Source organism: Octodon degus, unplaced genomic scaffold, assembly GCF_000260255.1.
Source record: "Octodon degus isolate 3935 unplaced genomic scaffold, OctDeg1.0 scaffold00019, whole genome shotgun sequence".
Taxonomy (NCBI): Eukaryota; Metazoa; Chordata; class Mammalia; order Rodentia; family Octodontidae; genus Octodon; species Octodon degus.
Window position 1 is genome coordinate 6397999 of NW_004524595.1, and position 8649 is coordinate 6406647.

Consider the following 8649-nt stretch of genomic DNA (forward strand, 5'->3'; position numbering starts at 1 on the left):
AGTGCTTTAGACCACTGAGCCATCTCGCCAGCCCCTAAAGGAATAATGGTTTTTTTTTGTTTTTTTTAAATTGATTTTTTAAATTATCTTTTTATTGGATATATAGATTTATTTCTCTGTCATTTATTTCAAATAGTACAGCATTAAAAATCTTCATGTAAATGCCTCTTAAGGATTTTTATTACTTTGGTTTTATAAATGACTAGAATAAAAGTTACTGGGTTAGATACACAATGTTAATCTTTGAAAGTCTCCTGAGCAGGGGCCAGGGGTTTGATCCCCAGGCCTGCCATGCTGGCCCCACCCCTGGGGCGCACTGAGATGGCAATTGAGGCTGGGTGTCATGGCACATGCCTGTAATCCCAGCTCTTGGGAGGCTGTAAATAGGCGGATCACTACAAGTCTGATCTAGTAGTGAGACCCTAAACACCCTATAGACCCTCCCCTGAAATACAAAAATAAAAAAAATAAATGAGTCTCCTGAAGTTGCATATTGCCATATTAACTTCCAGAAAGGTATATCTCACTCTGCTTTCTTAGCTATTGAACATGTAAGGTACCTGTCAACCCTTGAATTGATTATTAGCAGGTTTTAAAATTTTGCTATTGTGCTAGAAGACAGATAAATCTTCAGATATGAAAAAGTATGGAAAATATGACTGATGCTGTTTCTCTGAATTACAGTGGAAACCAGAGGTGAGGGACTCTTAAAAGAATGTGCTGCAGGGCACTGACTGTGTGCTAAGCTGTTCTTTACATAGCTCATACTGCACTGTAAACTCACTTTTGTCACCAGCTCCTCAGCACAGAGGCTGACAGCAGTCTCTTACAGCTTACTTACTACAGGATCTTAATGGAACCCACTGTAGTGTCTATTGCAGAAGTTGCTTTCAAGGCCATTTTGATAATGTTATCTCTGTCCAACACCACCGGCTTCTCTCAGCCTTGGTCTGACTTCTAATGATCTAAGGTTCTTTCTTGAGACCATTGTTTTCAAGGGGAATGAGCCCTTATTCTCCTTTTCCTTATCTTGTCTTTGCTTTAATGTGGCAGTTGCCTGCTATCTAGGCATGGAACTGCTCTAGTTTCAGTTACCTGCTAGGTAAAGCTACGCAGTGTGTTATCCCTTGTCTTTTTGCCTGCTTTTCATCAGCACCAGACAAAGTGACCCAACAGTTAACTTTAGATTCAGATTAAAGATTCTCTGGTAAAAAGGTTTTTCCCTCATTTGAAGATAAGGATCTCTAATTCTAGCAGAGCCTAAAATTGTACAGATGGGGGACATTATTTTATTTGGTTACTAGGATCCTAAAAACCAATCCTACTTCCACTCACATTTCTATTGTGCTTTGAGGAAGCAAACATTTACTGTATTTTAGAGGTTATTTCAGTGTTTTTGCAGGCTTACTGCTTCTTATTGATAGTGTCTCGTGAGAGCAATAAATGCTCGGAGCCCATTGTTATACCTGATTTTGCCCAAAAAGAGTTTAGGGTAGTGTTAATGCTCACTTTTTTTTTTTTTTTTTTTTGGTGGAACCAGGGATTGAACTCAGGCCCTTGCGCTTGCCAGGGAAGTGCTTATTCCACTGAGTCATTCCCTGACCCCTATGCTCACTATTGATAAATCAGATACCTTGGGTAGTACTGCTGGCTGAGGCAGTGGAGGATGGAGAGAAATTACTTTGCAGTGATTGTCAATAACAAGGCAAATTCTTGTCTTCTTAGGATGGAAGAGACCCAGTACAGTCAATTTACCATCTAAATGGTTAGCTTATCTCTGAGGAACTGTAACATAAAGGGGGCTCAGAGGTGGTTTTCATTGTAGACAGGTTTGGGCCCCTCACCAGCAGTAGTAGCTCTGTCATTTAATGTGAGATGTTCTTTGGCAAGTTGTTTACTCTCTGCCTCAGTTTTCACATTTCAAAAAAAAGAGATAATTTTATATACCTATTAAGTTTGTTATGAAGATTAAATGAGCTAATAAACATGAAGCATTTAGTATGGTAGCTTTTATTTTACTTTTTTGGTGGAACCGGGGATTGAACTCAGGCCCTTGTGCTTGCCAGGCAAGCACTTAAAGAATGGTAACTTTTAAATGCTGGGTGAGTATTAACTATTACCTTTATTAAGTCTTTAGAGTTTGGGGTAAGGTAGGTATTTTGTTTTTGCTTTTTGGAGTGGTACTGGAGATTGAACTCAGAGTCTCATGCATGCCAAGCAGTCGCACTCTTTTTGACCTAGAACCCCAGATTACCTCCCCATTCCCTTTCTTATCAATTCGAACAGCGGTTTACTATGTTGTCCAGGCTAGGTTGAAATTTCTCAGGGATTACAGGCATGCATCACCACTCTTGATTGAGGGTTAGGTTTTCAGGACTTTTTCTTTAGGGAGTGTGTATGATCTTAGAAAATCAGGTAAAATTAAGGCAGAGTTCAACTAAATCAGGGAAATTTTAAGAACTTTCAGGATTGAGGTACTTTGTAGGTAAAAAACTGTATGAGTTCATGAAGCCAGCCTGTATAATCTTCTGTGTATCCACAGGTTCGCCTATGTGTAAATTAATATTTAAATAGTCTTACCTACTTAATATACTCATGTTTCTGCCATCCCATCTATAAAATTATTTCAGTTTTACTTCAACTTTTACCACTTCTTTTTGTTTAAAAGAGACATTTTTACTACATGGCTAACCTTGCTGCTTAACATTTTATCAGTGAACCAGCAAATGGTTTAGCCTACCAGATGATAGGGACGAAGAATATGGGATGAGTTCGACAGGTAAGCAACTCCGTCATGGAGCTTACTTGCCAGCAGGGAAGTAAAATGCAGTTATGGTAATTGCAGTGGGATAGACAGGGTTATATTGGGTGCTGCTGTAAAGCATACTTGCTTTGAAGCCACTGAAAGAAAATATCGGAGTAGAGTAGTACTTGAAAAGAGAATCCTTCAGATCAACATCACAAGATTGTGGAGAATGAAAAGGTCCACAGTAGAGAGGTAAGGCAGAACCAAGAAGAGGCCAGTATCATAGAGGCTGGATAGAAGAGTGCATCTCAGGTCAGAAGTAGTAGTGATCAACAGACACTGCTCAGCAGCTAAGGCTGTTTCCTCTTTTCTCTGAAGGCATTTGGCTGTTGGTTATTTCTTCTGTCCAAATTCCGGGTATTCCTTCTTATTTTCTTGGGCTTAACGCCAGAGCTCCCATAATGAGTTTGGTAGTTGAGGAATACTGTACCCTGAGTTAATCTTGTTCCACAGTGTTGAATTTAAATATCACAGACTCAGGTAATGAGTTTGTGAAAAATTTATATCTGAATCTGTATGCCTTTTGTGTTAGAGGAAAATTGGGATTACTGGGGCTGTGTGGATCTGATCTCCTTTTATCCTGGTCTAGGGAACTTGTTCAGGTGACTTAACAAAGCAGTAATTCCTGACTTCATATTTCTTTTGTCTTTTTCACTGTTTTTAGAATTAACATCATTACTCTCTGGATTCTCATTCAGTGTTAAGCCTCCTTGAGTTTGATTTCAGTTTCTTCTTTCCAGATGAAATGGGATATGAACTTTTAAAAAGCGAATTAAAGATCTCTTTGTTGCTAAACACAGTGGAAATATTACTGGTACTAACTAGGCAGCTTTTGGCTTTTTTTTTCCGGAACTGGGGATTGAACTCAGGTTCTTATCCTGCTGGGCTATCTCCCCAACCCCCTTTGGCATTGTTGACACCTTAACCTTAAGAGTAGTTTTTGTCCCCCCCCCCCCAAAAAAAAAAAAAAAAAATCTCCCTGGCCACTCTTGGTTTATTTGCTAGTTTTTAATGTCTGGCTCTTTTCTTTTGTTTTTGTTATTTTGGCCTCTCAAGTGCTGGGATTGCAGACATGCACCACCACACCCTGCCTTCTTTTCTAGCTCTTAAACAGTGGTGTATTGTTTTGTAGAATAGACTCTCATGTCTTTCAAACTGCAGATTGCCTGGGTGATCTTGTTTACTATTATCACATGTGTTACCCTAATTAAAGCTTTTGGGGGCCTGGGGAGATAGTTAGGTGGTGGTCTTAAGTGCCTGCCTGGCAAGCACAAGGACCCAGATTTGATCCCTAGTACCCCAGACACGACATGCTGGCCACTGGGTGTGGTTTTGCAAGCCTGTAATCCGAGGGTTGGGGAGGCTGAGACAGGAGAATCACTGCAAGTCTGAGCAGCAAGACCCTGAACCAAATAAATGAATTTATTTATTTATTTATTTTGGCCAGCTCAGATCACCCTGGGAGATCAACTGTGGTCTCTGGGCTTTTGCCTAAGCTTGCCTAAGCAGGCATTTTAGACTGCTGAGCTATATCACCAGCCCCCAAATAAATACATTTTTTAAAAATTAAAAAAAAAAAAGGGGCCAGGGAGATAGCTCAGTAGAATAAGTGCTTGCCTGGCAAAACCAAGGGCCTGAGTTCAACCCCCGGTTCTGCAAAAACAACAACAACAACCAAAACTTTCTGGACAGTAAATAAGCCTTTGTATCACCGATAAATTTATAAAGATTACTGTGCTATTTATTTGGTCATTTTAAACATAAAATGTAGATTGTATAAGTTCATGCTGTACATGTTGTTGCATATCTGGAATGAACTGATAAATGCAACAGTAATTTCTTTTCCTTTTTTTGGCCATTCTGGCCTGGCATGTGGTGTCAAGGATCAAATTAAGGTCCCCTGTGCCTGCCTAAGCTTTCCTAAGCAGGTGCTTTAGACTGCTGAGCTATCTCACCGCCCTACCAGTAATTTCAATATAGGTGTTTCTTAGCTAACATCAAACTGAAATATTACAGGCTACCTAGATATTTGTGATTACTCAAAAAATACAATTTTAAAAACTTTTTTAAATTAGTTACAGTGGTGTAATCTATAAACTAAGAATCTATAAGCTAAGAAGTGTTTGTGCACTTTAGAATACTATTTTATTGTGCTTTTATTCTCTAATTTTGACTTTAATTCTTAATAGTTATTCATATTCTCATACAGAAGTTTCTGAAAATTGTTTTGTTCTGTAGGAAATTCAAACAATGAAATTTATGTGATTGGGGGCCGGGGAGATGGCTCAGTGGAATAAGCGCTTCCCAGGCAAGCACAAGGGCCTGAGTTCAATCCCTGGTTCCGCAAAAAAAAAAAAAAAAGAAAAGAAAAAAAGAAGTTTATGTGATAAACACTGCCCTCCTGTGGTTAAAGTGCTTTGCAGAACTGCTGGAGTCTGCTTTTTCAGTTGGTTTTTTTGAGACCTCAACATTATAAAAACCTAGGCTGACTTTAAACTTAAGATCTTCCTACCTACACAGCTGTACTGTGCTATGCATATGCACCTTGGGACCATAATGTTAAGTAAAACAAATCTGACTTACAGACTTAAATATTGCATGGTTTCTCATGTAAGAGAACGTAGACTTAGATTTCTTGTATAAGAGAAACTCAGAATATAAATAAAGAACAAAAAGGGCTGGTCAGGTAGCCCAGTGGACTAAAGCACCTACATAGGCAGAGTACAGCAGCTGGGGTTCAATCCCCCGAGTGCTGTGTGGGCTCCGCCCCCGGGGCACTCTCAGACATTGAGACTGGGTATGGTGGTGCTTGTAATCCCAGCGCTTGAGCGGCTGACAACAGGAGGACCACTATGTGTCCAGTCTGTGTAGTGAGACTCTGTAGACCCTGTACTGAATACATTAAATAAATAACAAAATACAAGATAAAGAACAAAAGATCTTTTTCAGATGGGAAGGGGATCAAGATGGAGAAAAAGGGGATAAAAAAAATTGAGATATTTTATGTGCATATACCAGCTTCCCATAAGGAATGCAATCATTACGTAATTCAGATAAAAGTGTAATACTAATAAAAAATTAATCTGAAAATGAGTTGAGGTAGTAATTACCTTTTTTTTTTTTTTTGTATTTTAGGGAAGGGTCTACAGGGTGTTAAGGGTCTCACTACTAGATCAGACTTGTAGTGATCTGCCTGTTACAGCCTCCCAAGAGCTGGGATTACGGTTGCGCTCCACCGGGCCCAGTCTCAATTGCTGTCTCAGCACACCCCAGGGGAGGGAATTGAACTCCCCCTGCCCCCGCTTGTAGGCCCTTGAATCTGGTGAGCTATTTGGTCAGCTGAGGTAGCTGATCAATGATGGCTAAAACCATCAGGTTAGAACCGAGGTGGGAAACTTTTTAATAGATAGATTGGGTGTTGAGAAGTATGCTTACTTGTCCAATCCAAGGACTGGACTCAGAAACAAACAAGCAGTGACTATGAAAGCAGGATTTTAATGTCAGTCTCCTAATATCAGGTGTCTGTTATGCAGGCATACCTGGGGCAGTTATGGCAAGCAGTTTATCCCCCAGGACATAGGTCCCTCCTCTGTTTTCACTGGCTGAGTGCTGTGTGTTTTTAGTCTTCCTGGACATCACTTAAATTTCAGTATTTCCATGTAAGGCAGTGGCAAACCTATCACAAATATGCCACAGGAAGTACATAGAGCCCTCTGTCAGCACACAAACCACCCCAGCAGCTGAACATTGGGTAATAGTTGTTTTTCTAAACTAAAACCTCAGTATGCAGGTAATTGCAGGGTTGGCACTTCATGATAAATAAGTGGGAATAAGTGGGCTTTAGGTTGCAATTTGGGCATTCAGTATGTAAAAGGTTTTATCATCACTGTAAATATAGGGTATCTGCTTTCTCCTTTCCCCATTCAAGCCAAATTCCTAGTTTCTCTTCCCCACTATCTCATTTGCTTGGGAACCTTCCAGATACATGAATTTTGTCACATCCGCAGGCTGAGTTTGTCACATCTGCAGGCCTCTAGGCAATTTTAACCAGTAGCGATTTTCCACTGTTAGCTGCTTTGTCTTAAAAACAGACTGTTGTAAATTTGTTTCTTATATTGAGTTGATCATATGTTATGGCCTGTATCTAGATGTCTCTCCAAAGCCTCATGAATTCATGTATGGGGAATTTTGTAGGTAGGTAGATCAGGATGTGATACTAGATTAAGGGTGTATGCCTGGGATTAAGGGGACAGATAAGGGAAGCCCACCCTGGGTGTGACCGGTGCCACCCAAAAGGCTGGTAGACTGGGTAACATAAAAGAGAGAAACAGCTTGCTGCTTCAGCTTCTGCTATTTCACTGTTTGTTGCTGGTGCTTGTTTGTTGCTGCCTTTTGCCTTTTTCTGTCATGAACTGTTTATCTTCTGCCATGCCCCTCTGTCATACCACCCTGCCTTGGAGCCAGCTAGCTAAGTACTGAAAGCTGTACGAACTATGAACTGAAATAGACCTTTCCTTCTTTAACTTTGGGGGGGCCTGGTGTTTTGGCTTAGCAACAAGAAAAATAGGTTATTAATCACTAAGAAGAATATATGCAGTGTGTTATTTGTTGAATCTGTACTTCGATTTGATTTGAAACTGTCTCATTGATATCTGTTTATCAATAAAATTTTGAGGGCCTGGTGAGATGGCTCAGTGGTCTAAAGCACCTACTTAGAACAAGCTTAGCAAAGCACAGGGACCGCGGTTCAATCCCCCAGCACCACATGCCAGCCAGCCCTGCCCCCTGGTGGGCTGAGCTGGCCACACACACACACACAAATAAATAAATAAATAAATAAAATTTAAAAAATAAATAAATAAAAAATAAAATTTTGAAAAAAAAAAAAAAGAAAAATAGGTTAGACTCTGTACCTGCCCCACTGATTCATATTGGTATCTCAGAGAGACCAAATGTATTTTTTGTGTTCTGTTGTGGTGTGATAGGAAGTATACAATACTGCCTATGCTTTTGGAGGAGGTCCTTCCTAAAAAAAAGCCTCTTGGTGTAAATCCTAATTTTCAGGGCGTACAGGGGACAGAGAATCAGCAAAATCCAGAATGGGAGAAACAAGTATAGCCCACTTATTAAGTGAAGAAAAGGTAGGAGAAATGCATGAGTGCAAAACACAGAACATGTTGGACTTTGGAGATAAATTTGAACAAACTATTTGTATTTTTTAGTACAGGGTCTACAGGGTCTCATTATACAGATTGGACTCCTGTTGATCCTCCTGTTTTTAGCCTCCCAAGTGCTGGGATTATAGGCACACACACCACGCCTGGACTCTGTTCCTGGCTCAGCATGCCCTGGGGGTGGGGCTGGCAGCATGTGGGAGTGGGAGTGGGATGGAACCTCGGTCCCTGCACTTGCCAAAGCAGGGTCTGCTGAGCTATCTCTCCGGCTGTAAGATTTGCATACTTTACTGTGGAAAAATTACACTGTACAACAAAAAATAGGAAGAAAGCCACAAATAGAAGATAAAAAATGCAGAGGAAAACAAGATAATAGAAGCAGATTCAGATGACTCAGGTATTGAAGTTTTTAGACATGTGCTTGAAAGTAAGTATAATTAATATACTTAGAGCTTGGAGGATAGCTCAGTGGTAGAGCATTTGCCTGACACGTTTGAAGCTCTTAAGGGTGTTCTATAGCACTCCCTCCTCCCCACTTATAAACATGTACTTAACAACAAGGTGGAGAATAGTGATGGAAAGTTAGAAACTATAAACTAGGGGCTGTTGAGATGGCTCAGTGGTCTAAAGCACCTACTTAGAACAAGCTTAGCAAAGCACAGGGACCGC

The 8649-nt window shown here is 40.3% G+C and overlaps 1 protein-coding gene across 5 annotated transcripts in view; it reads left to right on the top strand.

The window, feature by feature from the left end:
* The window catches only part of Asxl2 (additional sex combs like 2, transcriptional regulator), a 152346-nt gene that overhangs the window by 26140 nt on the left and 117557 nt on the right, over positions 1-8649 (top strand). The window contains exon 1 of one of the 5 annotated variants that reach the window (XM_023710892.1): positions 662-696. The exons of the other annotated variants lie outside the window; for them this stretch is intronic. The gene's annotated coding sequence lies outside the window, so the exon portion shown is untranslated. Of the gene's footprint in view, positions 1-661; positions 697-8649 lie in introns of those variants that run through there. 5 annotated transcript variants of the gene reach the window in all.